The following is a 17,381-nucleotide window of genomic DNA, read 5'->3' as shown; positions in this document are numbered from 1 at the left end:
ACATAATGTGTTTTTTTTTTCAAACTTTAGTACTATGAATTAATAAAAGACGGTGATAGTTTTTATTTATAGGATGTTAAAATACAAACAAAGTAATAATAAACAAGCAGTAACTGCAATGAATAGGTGCAATTACTGCTGTTTTGCTAAAAAAATTATATTATTTTAGAAGATGTCTATTTTTTTTTATTTTTTTTGGATTTTAACGGTATTTTAGTGATAATACTGATTTTAAAGTGAACAGAATATAAAGCTTTCAAAATTACTTAACGGATGGTATTCATAACTCAATTTCACAAATTTTGTGAGTTACTGCTTTCTTCATTGGAAGGGCAGTATTATACTTATCCTCACGTAGGTGGAATATGTCAATATCCGAAGTGATTTGGTTGAACAGAGTTAGAGCCCGAGCGACGTAGATGATAGGGTGCCACCAATAATAAGCATGTCTGCGTTACATTATTATGTCAACATTTTTGCCATGCAACTAACCATATAACCAACACAAAGGAAAAAATACAATTGGTAATAAATATTATTAATTAAAATAATTTATAATATCATGTTAATAATAATTGTAAGTGGTGACCCTAGCGCGAAATATATTATTAACTCTTGACCAGGCATTGTAAGATAATAGATTTTGTATTCGCAATCTGTGTGATGTTTCGTAAAATGAGGAATAATAATAACTCGGGTATATAAGCCCCCGGACTGACCGATTAAAAGTATAGTCTCTCAGTTTTCTGATCAGAACACAACAAATCCCAAAATGGCCAAATTCTTCGTAAGTGCCTTTTAATTATTAACTAATTAATAAATTATTACTTGAGAGAAAGCAAACTAAATAATAATATATTTATTTACTGATAACATATCAATCATGATTATACCTTTAATGTACAATTATTATTGAAATATAATATGTTCATTTAAAATTATAGTAACTATAATAATTATATTACATTTTAACAACATAGAAAAAAATCTTGATAATAATTTGAAAGTCGAAATAGCAATCGTGTCATTAGTATAATTTTTAATATAAATAATTCTTCTTATTCACTAACTTTACTGTTATTAAGAATCATAGTATTGCTTGTAAATTCCTTTTATTTTAAAATGATATTTAAGACTGAATTTAAGATTGTTTTATTACAATATCTAATGGTAAATTGTTGTATATTTTCCAATTGATGTAGTATTTTCATTCAGTAATATAATATTGTCTGAATTTAGTCCTAATTTAATTGATATAAATATGCAAGATTTATCAAAAATATTAATCTTTAATTAATCAATTTAACACTCTTAACCGTTTAATTTTTATTTTATAATAATATCTAAGATATTAATTATTATGTAGTTCGCTTAATTTTTCACTTAAAACATATTGAAAACACAATATAAACCTAAATGCTTGGTCTCATTGTTAAAATATTTACGTTTGCATTTCTCATAGCAAAATAAAGCGGATAAATTCATAATAAACATTCTTTTATACTATAAAATAAATCATTGTTTATTAAAGACGTAAAAAATGGAGCGAGTAAGAATTGATGACACATCTTTAACTTTTACATTCAACAATATGTACATACTTACAATCAAACACAAGTTACTATGTCAAGTATAATATATGCTGGGTATTAGAGTATACGTTTTATTAATTTTCACTGATATGCCTCTTTGCCTGATTACCTCGTATAAAATAAAATCAAACGATATTTGCTTGTATTAATATAATATGTGGTAATAAATAAATTAACAGATAATATATTATGTAAAAAATATATTTTAGAATATATTACCTACATCATTTTCGTCCTAGAGCCAGAGGGCAAAGTTATGAAGTATATACTTTAATAATTCTTATGTGATTTTTTTTATTACAGTTCTTCTTCTTCGCCGCCTTCCTGGCTCTTGCCGCTTTCGTCACCGCCGATCCCTACGGAGGACGCAAGGAGCACCATGGTGAGTACCAATTTAACATTATTTTACACCGCTAATCTTACCTGTTTAGTAACGGCTCGGTCTAATAATATAATAAACAAATATATTTACCATAAAATTTGTCCGCGTCATACTATTCAAAAAAAATATGAAATAAAAACTGGTATTTCTACAACGTGTTTGTTGTTGACTAGTTTCATGCTTTTGAAGTTTGTATAAATTAATAATATTATATCATAATCTGACTGTACGTGTATTAGACATAATAATAATACTTAGGTATATGTTGCGAATCGAAAATTTAATGATCAGATTTCTATCACATATTTATACTACGCGGTTAATATTCTGTTGAAGTGCCCGATATTAAATTTATTCAGGGAAAATTTACATAATTACATAAAGACAAAAAGATGTGTATGAATTGAAATTTTGTTATTTTTGTCATTTTCAAACATTTTTTTAATGAAAGAAGGCATTAACATCACTCTAACCAATTAATACAATTAAATAAAATTATCTTATTGGTCACGTAACCTAATTTTCCTCAATACATTTCTATGAGATTAAACGATAAAATGATCAATCATTCAATTGCAATGTTAAATTCTTCGTTATGTTGATTATATATTACTTAGTAGGTTTTCTTATTTAAATTATAAAAATGTGAGTCAACATCTTTTGAAACGATATGACTCAAATAATGTATAAATATCCTTATGACTAGGTTGTTGTTGAAAAACACGTTAAGTGCCTTCAATAATATGTTATATTATGCAATGAAAATAAATAATAAAATTACCACTCACATTTTATTGTACACAAAAATAACAAAACTAGATTTATTGTTGTGTTTTAAATTATGATAAATTTATAATTATATTTAATTGTATGCTAATTTTCTACACGATATTATGAGAGTGATCTTAATAAATCAAAGCAACCCATAACGTTACCATAAAATAATCTACGTATTTATATAACGTTTTATTTCTGAGTATCAATTAAGAACTCTGTTACATGCGTAGTACCTATTTGAACTTCAATATTTCTCGTTGTCCTTCATTAATAATTATTCACCAATCCAGTGGCGTTTAGCATTCCCTTTTAAGATACTATATTGGCATTTTTTTCAGTGATTGTTTTAAATGATACCTATTTATAAAAAAACGTATAGTTATCATGTTTTTTGATTCTCACCAACAAAAAATAGTATTTGCGACGGAACAATCGTCAATAATTATATATATTTTATATTGAAACGAGTATTACTCTGATGAGTACACTGATGGCTTGCTTTTTCCTCCACCACCCACCACGTTTCCACACCCGTTACGAACGTTACGCGATCTTCAAATTTGTACCGAAAGTGTCCCAGAAGGAACTTCCCAAGACCTTTATTGGTGTGCACTAGAGTGTGCGTAATTCCTACTTAGATATAATGTATTACGGTCAATTCTTGATGAGAAAAGACCTCGCTCGCCGTAAAATGCCGCAAGCTTTTTAAAGGCTGTGAAAATTTCACTCGTAAATCCCAAGTTGCAATGGCCGACCGGTCCAACTGAGGGTTGGACCAACTTGATAAGTTTTTCCCTTTCAACCGACATACTATGGGGACACTCCCAGAGAGATTCTATTAATACTGATTACTCCTTGGATTGAATAGAGTAATCAAGAATTATAATAAATAAATAAATCATGGTAGTTAGATAAAATGTTTTTTTCTTCTCTTCAGACCAAGGACACTCCGCCGGACACGGACACGATGCCGGACACGGAGGTCACGATGCCGGACACGGAGGACATGATGCCGGACACGGAAACCTTGGCCATGATGGACATGGAACTGCTGGACATGGACATGATGCCGGACACGGAGGAACTGGACACCATGGAGAGCACCACGGTGATGGACATGGAGCTCATCATTATTAATTTCAGAAATTAATAAAAAATCCTAGTTCATAGTTTCACACGCTGTACACTGATAAGCACCGGTTCATCAATGGATCTCCACTAAAATGTATGTATGAGTGACATATTTTTGCATTGGATTGTTACTTCCCTGAACACTAACTGAGAAAATATAAAAAAAATACAAAAAAATATGTTATTTTATTTTGATTTGAAAATGAATTTACACAACAACACACCTTCCACAAACTCTTCTTCATTGACGCCATCCTCGTAATGATCACTCAATATTCCTGAATTCAGGATTGGATTCTTCTTCCTTTCCTATCTTCTGCAAGCCATGTCATTGATACTATGGATTGCAATACCGAATGAAAGTAGCTATACCGGTATTCGTAAAATAATAAGAAAAAAACATAAGTATGTATCTACCAATAAATATAATATTTGTAAAAATATCTTTAAAATACTAATATAATAATTAGCATAACGTGTCATTGCTGGTCAGAAAGGACGATAAAATGCCACGGAAGTAAACCATACATCGCGTATAACAAAAAATTACAGTCATATTAAGTCTTTTGTTTTAGTAATTAATACATTTTGTTTCCACTGTCAATATCGAATATATCGGTATTGTTTGATTTTTAAAACCGGTATTTCGGTATCGAAAAATACTGGAATACCGATATTGCAATCCTTAATTTTATTGATACTATGGGTAGTTTCAATGGATTTCTTCGCCTGGTTACTTCACCTCTTTTAGAATTTTGTCCTTTTGCCTGCCCAAAACAAGTTTCAAGACTGCCTCAGCAAATAGTAATATGAATTTCATAAAACGACGCAATTTACAAAACCATATTAAGACTTCTAATCGAGTCAAATAATTTGACTAGCGATAGCCCACTACTTCGTCTGCGTAAAATAGATATACAGAATAAAGACAGACTCATTCGGTTTGATTTTTTTCAAATCGATGAGTTAGGTTGGCACACCCCACATCACCACTCCATAGCTGCTATTTTACCACGCTACGTACACGTGATCAATTATTGCAAGTGGTTTATTCGACAATGTTTGGGTGTAGGCACGTGCCTCTATACTACGTTATCTCACTATTCCACTTCTGCTATATGACTATCTAGTGCGCTGCTTTTAGAAATTTATTTTTATCATTTAACTTTTAAAATACCCATCGAGATAAAAAAAATAGTAAAGCGGTGTTGAAAATGTACTTGTTGTGCATTAATTTTTGGGCTATTATGGAACAATCAAAGAAACAGACAAAAAACATTTTTTTTCTTTTTTTAAATAACAATTTTAAAAAAGAAAATATTTAGTGTTCAAATAATATGTGGAAATGGTCAAAACCCTGATAATAAACAAATTAATATTTCAACTGTATTTATTTATTTTAAAACACATTGAACACATAACAAATTATTAATTCAAGACGTTCACAACATGACATTTAGAATAAAAAGTACAGGAAAATCAACTTAGTAAAGAAAAAAAAACAAAGCAAATAATAGTTTTAAAGAAAAGAAATAAAATTTAAAAAAATCGGTGTGTGTACTTATGTACTCGCGTTAGAAGTTATACTTCTTTGGCATAACAAAACAAAAACAAAACTTGTTATAACCTAGATTCTTGACTAGCTCTTAATTATCTTGTTAAATTACACACTCAAGAAAAAGGGCCGCTTATTGGAGCACCGTTGATTTATTTCTATACTCTTTAGCTTATATTACTAAATAATATAATTATTTCACATTTTTTTTATTTTTAAAGTTACAACTGTCACTCTGACGTTTAATCGTTTGTTTTGGAAAGGAATTGCAATTGGCTGACAATAATAAATTGGTTGCCTAGGCAACGGAGCAATTCTACTATCAAATTTTCGTTTTTATACAGCTGATTGATTCGCAGCTAACTTCATATTGTTGATTACTTTCGTAACGTTGTGCGTGCGCAGCTTTCAATTTCACTTTCTACCAAATGCCCCAAAAGAAGTATAACTTAAAAAAAAATACAAACTTAACAATAAAATAGATACATAAATAAGATTTAGTCGACACTGATAGAATGAGCATATAACGCTTACATATATAACGATGACAGATTTATGATGTGCTTACTTATTTTGAGATCATAATTATTGTACACATCGATTCAATATATAATATAATATATACATTATTATAATATATTCTCTATAATAATGAAATGTTCAAAGTCAGTAAATTATCTCGAAAAGTAAAACGATGATTTCCACTTTTTGCATTATTATATGCAAACCAAGCATAATTATTATTAATCTATTGATATGTTTCGGATTGTATGATTTTTTTTGGTTGTAGGTATGGGGGCCCCATGCTTGGAACTCCAGAAAAAGTTGAAACTCTACTAAATCAGTACCAAAAATGTAATACTTATATAAGATGTAAAAATAATATATTTATTGGTTAAGTAGTTTTTGAGTTTTAACCGAATAAATGAAAACTGGTCGGAACAGTGCGTTATATAAAAAATATAGATATAAAAGTATACAATATAGAATAGGTAGTATAGATTCTATAAACTATTTTTTATTCAACGAATAATTCACAAGATTTAGGTTAATCTAGAAAAATAGTTGAACGATATGCGCATTTTTTATATTTCTACCTAGAAGCCGACCATGGGCATGAGGAATTTTTGGGTAAGTATTACTGATAGGCAGCATGATAGCAAGCATCATTGACAAAAAAAATATATTCTTCGATAGAGGTTATAGTGAACCAGTGGCGAAGGGAGAAATCTGGAAAGAGATCTGGCTATGGGGTTCTGAGAAAAACACTACCAAGTACACTTGTCAGGTATACTTACGGGAAATAAAAAGATAAGTATTTCATGTAACAACTAATACGATATTACTATTAATGACAAGAACACACTAATTCGATGAAATTTTAATAATTAACTTAGGGATTGAAATATTGAATGAATATATCAATACCGGTATTTCGGTATTTCTTATTAAATACCGGTTAATACCGGTATTCGACAAAACATACTGTAAAAAATAAAAGAAGTACCTACCTATCAATAAAAATAGCTATTAAAATCTATTGACACTTATAAACACTTCTTTATAGGACCCTAAAGAACCTACCTACATTTATTATGTTGACCTTTATAAATATGTATAGATCATAACATATCTGTTCTGGCAGAACATACTAACTGGAGAATACTAGTTTTGAGTAATTTGACTTTAAAGTTGTTAAAATGTTTGAAATAATGGTAAGTGTGAGTTTCTATCATGTGAGTTTATTAAGTAATCGTAAAAAGGATAACTTTAAAATAAAGATTGCTTATTTATTAAGAAGGTTTCCAGACGGTAAAGTTTGAAATAAGGAACATTTTGGAACTAACTCAATATTTCATTTTTTCGAATAAGTTTCTTCTGCCAGAACCAAGGCCTGAACAAAAACGATGCATGAGTGCGAGTGAGAAAGTATTCGGCACCCTTATAATCTCTGCGACACGCGCTAGAGTAAGATAAAAGGTCTACAATTTTTAAGTTGGTTTCCAAAAATATCGCCGGTAAATCGTGCTGAATCGCTTCACGTAGCGTGTTGTTCGTGTTGCTAAATTTGCTATTTTTTGTGTTAAACATAAAGTCAGTGGTAAATATTTTTAGTTAATTAAGTAGGAAAGGTGGTTCTGCATTTTGTATTAAAATATGGTAGCCGTACTGATAAGCAAGAAGATGGTATTACGTTTCATAGGTAAGTTGATACATGTTCGTGGCAATTTATTTGTATATTATTATTTATTTTAATATCAGTGACCTAGTGTTTCTTTAAAATAACTTAAATTATGGATATATTTACCTAATTGGTTGCATTTTGACCGCTTAAAAATACTATATAACGTAAAAAAACAGAAAATTATATTTTAATTCTGAGCGTCTAGTGCGAGCACTTTGGGCGAGCACTAGCGAAATGGTCTATGGTCTTGAACATTTATAGGCGAATGCGTTCGCTCGCCCACAAACCAAACGCACGGCACGTAGCTTCATTTAGCAATGCAACGGGTGGCGTCTATATGTATCTATAGTCTATGGCCAGAACAGTGACGATAATATTTTAGAACTGTTAATTTTTACAAATACCATCCAAGTATATCTCCAGGTACAGGAAAATCTGTCTCAAATTCAATGTTTGTTGGATGTACTATCAACGTTGGATCAATAGTTATAGAATAATTGGAAATATTTGCCACGAATATTTTCTTTTTCGAAATATGTTAATTCATCATATGTATATTAAATTTGAGGAATTTTGTTTTATTGTTATTTAATATTTGTTAGTTTCACTCAATATATTATTTGCGTTTTAGCAGCATTAATCTTATACACTAAAAAGTGCCTACAATAAGTAATGAAAAAATAACATTAAATTCATTTTCAAAAAACATCAACGTGTATATTTTCTCAATACCAAAAATACCGGGATTTTTGAAATCGGTATTTCGGTATCGATAAATAATTGAATACTGGTTTCGAGATACCAGTATTGCAATCCTTAAGCTCACTGACAACATCATATTTATTTGAGTGTAGTTTAATTAAGTATTTTCTTAAACAATCATGCATATCAAAAATCATTAGATACAGATAATTTAAAATTTAAAAACAAATTATATTTACATGTAAGTATATGTGATTAAATGCAATAGATTTTTTTTAAATTATCTCATTATTAATTAGATATTTTGGACAAAGATGAAGTCATAATAATATTACAATCGTATAATGCGCAAGGGTTTTAGATTTCGCGATCGGAGCCTGCCGTATTACATACTTTGCGATAGACAGTCCGAAGTCACGTGACGTTAATAAAATTCATACAAAAAAACATCACCATTCCGGGAAGAATAATCCGATAAATACGTTAAAGACAGGTGGCGCGCTGTGGCATATTTTTTTTAAATCTTTGCCAGATTATTCTGTAATCTGTATTATTTATAATACATTCCTACATATACCTACGACAGATGCCATTTGTTAATAAAACTATTTTAGGTAGGCTTTTCATAATCGCCTAGCAAGGATTCTTTGCCACTGTAGTAAACTCCGTGATTGGAGTACCAGAAAAATAAGAAATGCCACAAAGTTGGTATACGTAATGTGATCTATTAGGTGTACAAGCTCTGAGTTAAATATATAAAGAGCACGATACACGAGTAGATATTACAATATATTAATTATAGTATATGTTATTAAAATGAAATATCCAAGATAATGAAAACTACCTAAACACTTATTCGCTAATACGGGTAAAACGTCAATTACACTGAGCTTATTTACTAGCTGTTTGTTGGCGAATTTATAATCTGCTTGTAAAGTTGCCCAGTGTAATCATCGAACAAGCTAACAAGCAAGTTGTAAACACTCTACCGAGGAAAGTTGAAAGCCGGTCAACTTTACACGCTACACGCCGGCGTGTGGGCCTACTGCGTTTGCGCAGTAGAGCGCACTAGCAACCTCCCGGTAAAAAAAACGAACTACGTTCTGTCAAAATAGTCGCTGGCTTGTGGTTTCTCAGCGAATGGAAAGATTTGGGTGTAATTATCAAATCTCAGTAGCTGAATTGCCCGCTTTTAAATTTGCCAAAAAACAGCCCGTAAAGATGCTCAATGTAATTGACGCTTAACATAGATAGTGCAAAAGTATTTGAGCTATCTGTGTGTTGCCTAATGTAGGGTTTTTGCTTAAGGAATGACATAATATCTAGTTTTAACGACCCAGTCTTGGTGTCTCAGCTAACGATTTTTTTGAGCTTATAAATTATTTAAGTATATTTTTTTTATATTTACATTTCTTAATAAATTATGATAAGCAATTATCGTTAAAATTAATGAGGTTGCTAGTAACTTGTTGCCAATGTGAACACTGCATAATATTGACAAAATTCAAATTATTAAGGTAACCGTACTGATATATTCAATATCCTTCCCTCGAAGAATTTTGTAACAAGGAACGTGGACGAACATAAATAAAATATTATAAATAACAATAATCAACTTATTAATTGAAGGTTATTTTAATCCTCAGTTGACATTTGCATTATTGGATACTTACCATATTTTTTTAGTTATAACAATGTCTTATTGAAGAATGCCCGTTAGGCAGTGGGGTCTAGGACGATTTGGCACCGCGAACTGGCCTCCGCCGATTGGCTTCCGGTAATTGGCCGCCGGTACAATCGGACGCCGGCCCAATTGGACGCCGACCCAATTCGACGCCGACCCAACTGGCCTCCGGGAGATTGGACGCCGCACAGTTGAATTAAATGCGCAAAGGAATAGACGTACGTTACGATTTGTTGGAGTAAATAAGCAAGTCAGTTTAATATGCATCTATCTTTTCAGTAGGTGTACCTTATACATTTTGCGCTTGACACATTTTTAATATAGATTGAGAAAAATTATTATGCCTGATGATGTTTATTAAAAGAAAATAATTCTTCCCTCGCTAAAACTTAAAGATGTGCATAATCAATTAATTTATTGTCTATACATGGGTACTTATTTATATTTACAACAAATATTTAAAATAATGTTAGATGTTAGAATGAAAATTACATTATATTTCAGCGTTTTATCGACTTAATATTATAATAAAGCTTAGACATGTATATTATTATGCATAAATGCGTATTTTAAGATAGTATGAAATTACAAACAAAATATTAAGTAAGTTATCTGCTAAGTATAAATGTTTTAGTAGTTTGATTGATAAACTACTTAGGTACTGGGTGCCGGACGAAATCTCGAAGGCCGAAATCCCGAAAGCCTAAATCCCGAAAGCCGAAATCCCGAATATCGAAATCCCGAATGGCCGGAATCCCGAAAAATAAAAAAAATACAAACATCAATAATTGCGCAATTTTTGCAAGAGACACAAAAACCCATTTTTTGTGGAAATATAAAAAAAATGTAAAATACAAACACCAATAATTGCGCAATCGTGAATTGCGCAATTTTTGTAAGATGCACAAAATCCATTCGTTCTACAAAATGGTCTCTCTTGAAAAAAATTGCGCAATCAGAAAAACTCATTTTCCGAAAAAATGGGATTTGTCTCTCTTACAAAAATTGCGCTCACGATTGCGCAATTATGATATGTTTGTATTTTACATTTTTTATATTTCCACAAAAAATGGGTTTTTGTCTCTCTTGCAAAAATTGCGCAATTATTGATGTTTGTATTTTTTCATTTTTCGGGATTTCGGCCATTCGGGATTTCAGCATTCGGGATTTCGGCCTTCGGGATTTCATCCGGCATACAGTACCTAAGTAGTTTATCAATCAAACTACTGAAACATTTATACTTAGCAGATAACTTACTTAATATTTTGTTTGTAATTTCATACTATCTTAAAATACGCATTTATGCATAATAATATACATATTTAAGCTTTATTATAATATTAAGTCGATAAAACGCTGAAATATAATGTAATTTTCATTCTAACATCTAACATTATTTTAAATATTTGTTGTAAATATAAATAAGTACCCATGTATAGACAATAAATTAATTGATTATGCACATCTTTAAGCTTTAGCGAGGGAAGAATTATTTTCTTTTAATAAACATCATCAGGCATAATAATTTTTCTCAATCTATATTAAAAATGTGTCAAGCGCAAAATGTATAAGGTACACCTACTGAGAAGATAGAAGCATATTAAACTGACTTGCTTATTTACTCCAACAAATCGTAACGTACGTCTATTCCTTTGCGCATTTAATTCAACTGTGCGGCGTCCAATCTCCCGGAGGCCAGTTGGGTCGGCGTCGAATTGGGTCGGCGTCCAATTGGGCCAGCGTCCGATTGTACCAGCGGCCAATTACCGGAGGCCAATCGGCGGAGGCCAGTTCGCGGTGCCAAATCGTCCCATTCCCTAGGCAGTGACGAAAGGTGAAATTAGACTGTAAAGATTGGACATAATGTTTTCATTTATATTGTGTTGAACAGTTTTTTTTAATTCAATTGAACCCTGGCTAGCCAAACCATAATTGATAAAAAAATATTCTTCTTTCTATAAAATATATTTAAAACTATACAAACAAATCATAAATTTACATATTTTACAGATATAAGAATATTTTTTGTCTATTATGGTTTGTTAGGCGTAAGCAAAATTGATTAATTATATATTATTAAAGGCTTAATTGAATTTAAAAATTGCCAATGCCATCTGCAATTTATATTAGTATTAATAATTCAATGAAAACAATTTAAGTATGAATGAAAAGATGTACACTATTTTAGTTAAATCTGAACAGCAAACCTAGATTATTATGGTTTGTTTAGACAGAGTTTAATTGAATTTTAAAAATTAACTAACACCATAATCACTGCAATTTGTATTCTTAATTCAATGAAAACTAATAACGTGACTGACAAAGTTTAGTGTGCACTGTTTATGTCCGATATAAGCAACCTACCTCCGGTCGTCACCCTGCGTCACTGTCTACTAGTATAACCCCGAGTAAATTGGATATTTTCTCGATTAAATATATGAAAATATCTAATATTAAAAAAACCAAAATGATAATATTTTGGTGAAAATCATATCTATAACATATATGTTCATTATAATACTTGTAGCATGATGATCTATAAGGGGTGTAATTGTTATTTATTTGTCAACTACCCCCGATATTATTTTATATTCAGACGGTTGTTTATGAATCTGACATGTGATATTATATGGGCAGTGTTGAAAGAAAACAAGAGTTGGTATTTCTATCGTTTATATAACGCAAATACATAACTGGTTATTACACGGCAGATAGCATGAAGTTATATTTAACTATGTTGTAAGTCTAAAGGTTTAACTTGATAATTTGAAAAAGAGCTGAGCGCCCTTGAGACCTCCACATAGATTCAAGGTCTCTAGAGAACTGTCATTTCCGACTCACCATTGTCTATGTTCTAAACATGAGCAAAGACACTAACGTAACAGTTGTAGAGCAGGGTAAAACCTCTACAGATCTCAAAACATTATATATATTATAATTTACTGGCAAATAATTATATTAGTGCAATATTTTCAAATTTAAATGTTCGCATTTTGGTGATTTTAGAAGACGTAACATAACACAATCTGGTGAAAAGTTATAACAATACTTAGTTCAAGATTATATTTTTGTGCAAAAAGTTGATTACCTCTGCAATAGTGAATGTCATTTCCGTGACTTCCACTAGGACAAAAACTGGAAACGTCTTTAACGTCAGCGCATGGTAAAACAAGTATATTATGGTATTCCTCGAGACGGATAGAAATAATAATATATATATTGCTAGCCTTCTTACACTATTATATAATCATTGCATTAGATTTAAAGATAATGTGTTAGATATACGAGAAGATTTGTCACGAGTCTTGAAGTATATCTGTCTAGGGGTGCCAATAACCATTATGAATATACGCGAAAGCAACATGCGTAGAAATATGTTATAAGAAAGCTTAAGGTTTCTTGAAACACTAAAGAAATGGGTATCTTGGAGCCGTGTAGTTTGTAAAATAATTGGTGAATTTTATTATTGCTCCAGTGTGTCTATTCTATACTTATCGAACGCTAAAGTGATAAATAGTATCAAACTTAGGGTGGGTTTGTATCAAAATATTATATATATACTATGTATCACTTTATCACTTTAGCGGTCGATAGATATAGAATAGACCCACAGGGTTAGGTTATGTTAAGGCTATACCTCAGTTGAGGCATGGTCTAAAAAGATCGTGGCTAGGCGATACGCGGATTGCGGGTCGCGGGTGCAAATGACGCATGCCAACCGAAATATAATTTGTCATATAAATCCAATACGCGTCCATTTAATGTTCTGTTTATTGTTCTATTAGTAACAGGACTGGCTTTGCCACAAACTCTCGAGTAAGACGTACATCGTGTAGCTCCCGGGTCTTTTGTGCTTTAAAAATCGAAAAGTCATCCGATTTTGAAAAAAAAAAGATTTCTCTGTTTTGGCTCATAAATGTCAACCTGGTGTTACCAAAATTTTCCGAGAGATTCCTCCGGAAAGCCGTAAAAGAGGGAAATCTTTTTGAATGTTAGTTTTTTGATAAAGTGTCGCGAGAAAGTGTTTCAGAAGAGTCGGTTTTTGCTCCCAGGCGTCGACTGGAGCCCCCTTGCATTCGAAGTCGTCGGAAAGTTTTTGGAAAATCTCAAGGTTCTTCGTGAATCGAGTGAAAACCATTTTTTGTTTTGTCTTTTTTGTGCTATTTGTGACATTGTGAAGGCCCCCTTTGGGCTATAGTGATAAATTGTTTGTGGGATACCGGCGTATGCGCCCTCAACGTTTTGGTGTTTGTCCGAAGAAATTCGGTTCAGACCAACCGATTCTAGCTCCAAAAAACCATAATTTGTATTGTACCATTCCCCGAACACGTGCAAATTATTCATGTTTTGATTTGAACGATTTCCAGAACTTTCTCGAATGATCTGGAAGAATCAAATTTCGAAGTCCGCATAGCAATTACACTAACTGCAAATCCTTCTAGAAGTTTCTCGAAACTACTGGAGGAAATTGAAAACTTCGAGGGACTTTTTTATTAATAATATTACTTGCATATATATTTTAAGTTTAAATTTAATTTAGATTATTTTATTGAATTGAATATTATCATTTATAGTTTTCTTTAATAAAGAATATATATTTTATATATATTTTTTAGAAATATTTTTTAATTTTTTTTTTATAATTCTAAAAAAGGATTTTTTAAATAGTTTTTTAATATTTTTAATAATATTTTTTTTAAATAACATTTTTTTTTCAAAAGAATATAATTTTTTATTTTTTTTTTACTTTATTCATTTACTTATGCCACTAATCGTATATATATATATCATATAATAAGCTTCTCCACAGCAACTCCACAAGAAAATCAACGGCATGGGAAAACCTGCAGTCGATCCGCCCCCGGGAGGGGATAAGCCAATAGTTCCCGAGAACTGGTACAATACGCAATCCGACCCCTCCTCCGAGGACTCTGACACAGATGCAGTGCTTGACACCACCAAATCCGAAAAGGAAACGGTGAGAACTAGGGCGGAGGCTGCCACAAAGGCGAAAATCCTTGCTCGAAAGGCTGCGGATCTGAAAGCGGAAAAAATCCTAGCGGAAGCTGCCGTGAAAGCCAAAGCATCCGAACGCCAAGCGGCCACAGAAAGAAAAGAGAGGGAAGAGGCGGCAGCCAACAAGGCCAACAAGAAGGTCAAAAAGGTCAGGAAGGAAAGACGTTCCCTGGCTGAGGAAATACCACAGGACTCCGAGGAAACCCCGAGGCCAAACGCCAAGAATTCAAAGAGCGTTGCCCCCCCCGGGGATAGGATAGCCGGCTTGGATGTGACGGACTCCCAAAACGGGGCTACTAAGGTTGCTCAAGCAATCCAAAGAGTGAAAAAATTACTCTCCGGCGACGGAAATATCCCCGCATCGACAATTAACGTGATAACAATGGAACTGGAGGCAGTCGTCGCGGAGACTTGGTCTCTCGCAATCAAGCTTGAATCCAGCAAAGCCATACTGGAAGATCGTGCCTCATACATAAACGCGGTTGCCGCTGCCACTGGTGACGCAGTCAGTGAAGGAACCAAGTATTCTTGGAGCGACGTCACTCGAAAAGGCGCCAAGCCGGTCAGACAGACTTCTCCGGAATGGCCAATTGTGCCACCAACAACCGCCGCAAGGCCCGGCGTGTTCTTTTTTCCTACACAAGAAGGAATGGAGTCTCCGGCCACTAAAGAAGTCGTCAAGAAAGCCATCGTGCCGGCGGAACTAAAAGTCCAAATAACGGGCTTGAGAATGGTACGTGGAGGTGGGGTAATCATTCACCCCAGAACCGAGGAAGAGGCCAAACGACTGGCCGCCGCTCCCGGTCTAAAGGAGGCCGGTCTCCGGGCTGAAATCGCAGGAAAAAGGCTCCCGCGGATAATTGTATTCAACGTGCCGGTCCAGACGACGGAGGACGACCTTAAGGAAGCCATTAAGGCCAACACTCAAGATGTCACGGGTCTCCCCTCGGAGGCATACCGCCATGTTAAACTGAGCCACAGGGCAGGCCCCAGAATCGGGAAATGTCACATGGTGATATCGGTCCCGGCAAAGGTGAGGGAAGCGCTCATCAATGACGGGCGCATATATATGGGATGGGAATCCTTCCCAACCAAAGACTTTTGTGGCGTCGTCAAGTGCACAAGGTGTCACTTATACGGCCACATGGCAAAGAATTGTTCGGCGAGAAGCGCCACATGCGGCCATTGCACCGAGGAAGGACACGATAGGGCTGAATGCCCTAATATTAAGGCCCCCGGAAAGTGCCCGGCCTGCGCCAGGCACAAGAAGCCGCACCAACATGCAGCGATCGACCCTGATTGCCCAGCGCGCAAGTACGCAATGGCACAGGAGCGGAACCGAACGGATTATTCGATTCAATGATTCGGTTCGGTCAGTTAAATGCGGGCAAAGGGAAGGCTATAACGGCGGAGCTGATCAAGACGGTTCGGGAAATGGACATCGATTTGGTCCTGGTGCAGGAGCCTTACTCCTACGGCCCCAACCTGGGTTTCAGTGGGGGTCGGGTAATGCACCACGGCCTGGGGTCCATGGCCTGCATCTTCGTTGCGAATCCTACCCTAGTGGTGCTACACCTTGCCCACTTGTCGAGCGAACTCTTTGCCGTAGCGGAGGTCTCCGACCGATCGGGGAACTCCATTGTGGTGGTCTCTTCTTACTTTAAATTCAGCGTAAACATCCTGAAATGCGTCGAGCAGCTCGGTAAAATTCTGTTTGCATGCCGCGGCAAACAGATTATAGTGGGAGCGGACGTCAACGTTCAATCATGGCTGTGGGCCCCCCGGGGGCCGCGGTCTGGCCGGGACAATCCGGCGCCCCTCGAGGAACTCGTGGCAACTCACGACCTGACGGTGCTGAATAACTCTAATAGTCCAGCCACATTCTCTACCAACAATGGGGAATCTCACATTGATGTCACTTTGATATCCACTGGTTCTGCCGGACGCGTCGTGAACTGGACTGTCCATTTGGAAGCGTCAGCAAGCGACCACCGTCTGATCACGTTCGCCTACAGGACCGAGAGGGGCCACGCGTCTCTCGCTCCACTTGTGAGCGAGTCACTGCCGAGGCGTTTCAGGACCAAGGGAACCGACTGGGTACGTTTTGACCGCGAGTTTGCTGAGGGTCTGGACAGGATGGCCTCGCGCCCTCCGCCAAAAGACATGCACGCTGCGGCTGAGGACCTCACAAATCTCATGATTGAAAAAGCGGAGGGCACTATCGGAAGGACGACCCCGAGACCGCCGAACCTCGCACCCTGGTGGAAGCCGAGACTGACAAGACTGAGAGACACGATGAGGAGGGCCAGAAGGGCCTTACAAGCAGTTTGATAGTGCGTCTTGGCCTCTTATACTCC

The 17,381-nt window shown here is 34.5% G+C and overlaps 1 long non-coding RNA gene across 1 annotated transcript; it reads left to right on the top strand.

Annotated features, from left to right (window-relative positions):
- The first annotated feature begins 730 nt into the window (after positions 1–730).
- Positions 731–4,300, top strand: LOC147074317 (uncharacterized). The gene is made up of 3 exons (XR_015070266.1): positions 731–787; positions 1,896–1,974; positions 3,689–4,300. It is a non-coding gene; the product is annotated as an uncharacterized LOC147074317 (long non-coding RNA).
- The last annotated feature ends 13,081 nt before the right edge of the window (positions 4,301–17,381 follow it).

The sequence above is a fragment of the Rhyacophila brunnea genome, unplaced genomic scaffold, assembly GCF_057557595.1.
Source record: "Rhyacophila brunnea isolate RB1 unplaced genomic scaffold, BYU_Rbru_1.0 scaffold_16, whole genome shotgun sequence".
NCBI classification, from domain to species: domain Eukaryota; kingdom Metazoa; phylum Arthropoda; class Insecta; order Trichoptera; family Rhyacophilidae; genus Rhyacophila; species Rhyacophila brunnea.
The sequence above is the reverse complement of the archived record's forward strand: the minus strand, read 5'-3'. Positions and strand labels throughout refer to the sequence as shown.